This window comes from Alligator sinensis, unplaced genomic scaffold, assembly GCF_000455745.1.
Source record: "Alligator sinensis unplaced genomic scaffold, ASM45574v1 scaffold1314_1, whole genome shotgun sequence".
NCBI lineage: Eukaryota > Metazoa > Chordata > Crocodylia > Alligatoridae > Alligator > Alligator sinensis.
The window spans coordinates 477399-482050 of NW_005842980.1; the positions used below are offsets into that span (position 1 = coordinate 477399).

Sequence of the window (4652 nt, forward strand, 5' to 3'; positions counted from 1 at the left end):
GGGTCCCCACACACCCACACCCTGTCCCACCCAAGCTTGGCAGTCCCACTGCCCCACTGTGCATGAGCTCCACACTCCCACCAGCCCCAGCCCCACACTCCGTGCATTGCTATTTTTTCCAGTGCTCCAGCAGGGACACGCGAAGGAGCCACTGGAGGATGGGGAAGTCAAGCAGGTCCTTCAGTGGCTGCAACAGTGGCAGCAATGGCTGCACGCAGAAGTTGTGCGTGCTGGCTGGGGCTGGGGCTAGGGCTGGGGTCAGGGCACTCCCGCACATGAGGGTGGGAGCAAAGCATGCAGGCTAGGTGGAGTACAGTTAATTGGTGGGCACCTGTGGATTGAATGAAATCGCCTGGCGGGCCAGTTTCAGCCCATGAGCCATATTTTGCGCACCCCTGGGCTTGAGAATATCCCTGAAAATTTAGCAGATTATGCAGGGTTGGGCTGGGTTGCTGCTGTGGGTCAAGCTTAAGTTTTCAGTGTTAATGGTCAGTGCATCTGGGTTGGAGCAGGTGGTACCTGGCTCTTGTACAGTATTTTGTAATTAATCAGTGAAAAGATAGGATTCTCCTGTGCAAAGTATTTTGTAGCCTACCCACAGAGGTCTGGCCTATCCCCGACCCCTCAAATTCCCATAATTTAATCCAGCAGTTTGTGACAGTTGCATGTGATGTTGTTAGTGGTAAATCTAATTCAGGCTTCATTTGCAATGTATTTTTTAGGCTGTTGATTTAATTAAATGATAATTATTTCCATTACTACTCATCTATCTGTCTGTCTGCTCATCCATAGTTTTATAACAGGGCCTTGTATGAGAGTTCCTGATCAGGATGACATTGCATAAAACACTTCAAATGCATAATGGCATTTTAGACTTTCCTGTGTATTAAGTGGCCTGTCTTCTGCTAGACACGTTACCAGAGCAGATGGACAATTTTTCTGCCCTGTTCTGCCACGGAAGCGTTCTAGATTAATAATAGCCTGCACTTCTCTGGCACCTTCCTTCCTTGGAGCTCTACAAACTATGATGAATTTAGCCTCACAACACCCCTCTGAAGTACTGTCCTACCCGCTGGGCACAGAGAAAACTGGGTCACAGGAAAGTTAAGGCTAAATTGGCTTCAGTAGAAGCTGCAAACGCTTGGCACCTTAAATATCAGCTTTTTTATTTAGGTTGCATAAGTGTGGATTGCTTGTCCCAGTTTTTGTAAGGTGCAGAGCATGCACATACAGCTCAAGTTGCTCAGCAGAGCAACAGTTGTTTACCGTCTTTGAAAATGTGGCCACCACTGAAAATGTCCTACCATAAGTGCATTAACCAAGGCAGCAAATGGTAGAATCGAACCCAAAACATGAGTCCCACCCACTGTTCTTCGGTCCTCAGGTTCTTACTCACAGCTGTCCACGTGGGAACGGTAACAGGCCTTACACCTAATTTGTACAGAGGTTAACAAAGAGACCAGGTGCTCCAATGTCTCCTAACTCCAGATTTGCTAACCTTACTACCAGACCCTTTTTCTTCCCTAGGTTGATAAGGCGTTGATCACTTAAAATGGAGCTGCCCAACTTCTAAGAGGCCAAGGACCACATGCCCAGTGGGCTGCACCAGCAATGGCTGCACACCAAAGGGGCTGACCTGGTGGGGGCAATGAACGGGTGCTCCCCTACCCTGTTGCACCATGCACAAGGGGGGTATTCCTCCACCCCGCTGCACTGCAGGAGAAGGCAGGTGCTCCCTCACCCCATTGCACCAAGTGCACAGGTGGGCAGATGCTCCCCTACCTTGTTGCAGCATGTGCATGGCACGGTACTTTACCTACAGCTCCCTGAAGGCTCCTCTGTGGCACCTGGCCATGTGGGTGCTCTGGGCTGTTGGCTCCCCCAGCACTTCAGGCTGTCACGCTGCCCCCTACACCCCGGCCCCTGGGCCTGGGTCAAGCAGCAGAAGTCAGGGGAGGTGGATTGAGCCTCAGGACCCCAGCTGCTACTACAGTTGGAGACACAGGGGCAGTAGTGGCTGGGTGGGAGCCCAGGGGTCACATGTTAACCCCTCGCAGGGTGTAGGCCACCAGTTGGATGCCCTGAGTTAAAAGAAAAATCCAAAATGGATCCATGCAACACAAATTAAGGGCACATTGCAGGGAAGAGCTGCATCCAAGGAATGAGACCAGCCAAAGAGACAAACAAACAAAAATTAATTCCTTTTTTGCAGGGACTAAAACTGAGTAAACAGAGCGATGAATGCTGCTGGCTGCAGGCCGTTCTGGAAGAGCCCAATCAGAGCAGTCTATTGGAATCGCTCCTGCTTCATTGCAATGCCCCTTGTGAAGTAAGTATATTAGATTAAAATGATTTAACTGTGACATATAGGCATGTCCAGCATATCTGGCGCCACATTTTTGGTTAGGTCCCTGTCTTATCTAGTCTCCAGGGCTTTCTTGTCCTTTTTCCCATAACATATACTCTAGAAGAAATCAAATCATCTGTTTCTTCCTGTTTATTGGCCCTGCAGTCATGCTGGAGCTTGCTGCATTGCTTGAAAACCTACATAGAGGGTCTGGCTATTGTGAGAAACAGCAGGAAGTTTTCGAGCTGCACATCACAGTTCCCGAGTTTAGCTTCACAAGGATGAAAGCAGACAGTGGTGACGGGGAGAACACCAGCTCACTGTTTCCAATTAGGAAGGGGCTTCAGTTCATTCTGTTTCTGCTCATTATGTCGCTTGCTTACTAGTACAAATTGTTCGAGCCCTGTCTCAGGCTCTGATTCAGGAATACTTCCTTATTCAGCACAGCACTTAAGCATGTGCCAAAGTCCTACTGAACTCAATGACGTGCTTTGAGCTAATCAGACTTTCCCGAACCAGAGTCTCCAAGTTGGTCAAAGCAGGAAGGCACAGTCAGCTCCTCCTCTCCTTCTCCCCCGCAACACATTGTGACAGACTCCATCCTGTCCAAATCACTCGAGTGTTTCGACAGCGCTCCCTTCCTCCGTACTACGGGCTAAGCTTCTCCCAGACTAACATCCTCTTGCTAACCTCTAGGCTTCTCTTGGATGAAGTGTCACAGGCGCTGCATGGTCACCTAGCTACCGTATACATATACCATTTGCCCTGTGTTAAGGAGAACAAAAACTACTCATAGGGTACGTCTACATGAGACGCTAACTGTGCAGTAGCCTAATAACACTGCATAGTGGTGCACCGGGCAAAAACCGTGCTAATACGCTACTGCGCATTAGTATTAGGCTACTGCGCCATAAGTATCACTAAAAACCCATGCAGCAGTGCTACTGCACAGCAATGCAAGATACTGTGCATTGATTTAGTACTTGGTTAACCAAGTATTAACTTAATGTGCTGTAACTATAGCACATTAATGAATGTGTAGAAGCGCCCAGAGATATGCATGTATAGTGCAATAGCCCCTGTAACCAGCTGCTTACCGAACATACAGGAAGATATTGCTTTTACCCAAAAGAGCTTAAAGTCTAAAAAGTACCATGCTGCCAGCAACTGAGGGAGATTTTCCTTTACCTCCAAAGGCAGGGGAGGCCTTTGCTTCTGGAGCGGAAGCAGAGATGTTCCTCTCCCTGCAGTGTCACACTACCTTATTCCTTGCTTACGTACCTATGGCACCCAGGAGGACTGGTAACGGGCCGCTTGTTAATTATTGCTCAATGTAAGTAAGGGTGGCTGGATCTGGCCCTTATTTATTGTCCCTTCAGGTTTATTGCCTTTGTTTCTCTTTTTGCAGATTAATTACAAACACCTCACTCTGTGGAGTGAGGCTCCCGATGTATGGCAGTTGTGTGATCTCAGACCCATGAATTATAGATGCTTGACATATCACACCAAGCCATTATGATATTTTTTTCACAAACAAGCTATGAATTATGAAGAGGCTCCATTAATTTTACAATATTCTCTATCTTTTGCATGGGTAGGTGCAGGTGTATCCTGATAAAATCTTCATTTCCCTCCTCACTCCCCCCTGTCATCTACAGGTAGAACAGATGGGTGCCACGGGAGCAACTAATGAAGGTTTGCTGCTCAGACAGATGATCAGTCAATTCGCTGGGGAAAATAAAAAGGGGTATTCAAATGGAAAAGGGGTCTCACTTTTACCTAGTGTCTTTGATGATGTGAATGATGAATCCTGTTTTTTATTATTATTTGTATTTAGCATAGCACCTACTAGTGACATGTATGGATCAGGGACCCCTCCTTGTGCCAGAGGCTGTACAAACACAGACCAAAAAAGTACTCCCTTCCCCAAAGAACTTGTATTCCCAGTGTTAGACAGGAGAGGGATACAGAGGGCAAGGAAACAATGAGGCAATATTGATCAGCATGACAGGCAGTGGTCTCACCAGTAGCAGCCTCCCCAGTTTTATTGCAGGCAGGATTTTTTCGGGAAGGATTTAAAGGAAACTCATGCATAGGTGATACAGCCCATACAAAATATAAAGGAGAGATTTTGCATCCAGATAGCAGGCGTGCACATGGGAATGTGCTAACAACCTCACCAGAATGAAAGAGAATATATTTATGCCAAGCCACTTAGGCTTGGAAATAGGCAGTGCTTTTACTTCAGCAATTTGCAGATAAAGCACAATGAGATCCCTATTTTTTTTTTTAATAAAACCCAATG

The 4652-nt window shown here is 47.1% G+C and overlaps 1 long non-coding RNA gene across 1 annotated transcript in view; it reads left to right on the forward strand.

Annotated features, from left to right (window-relative positions):
- The window catches only part of LOC112548172, a 21116-nt gene extending 17006 nt beyond the window's left edge, over positions 1–4110 (forward strand). Inside the window, exons 2-3 of the long non-coding RNA XR_003091980.1 lie at positions 2213–2329; positions 4006–4110. This is a non-coding gene — a long non-coding RNA (uncharacterized LOC112548172). The remainder of the gene's footprint in view (positions 1–2212; positions 2330–4005) is intronic.
- Positions 4111–4652: the final 542 nt, after the last annotated feature.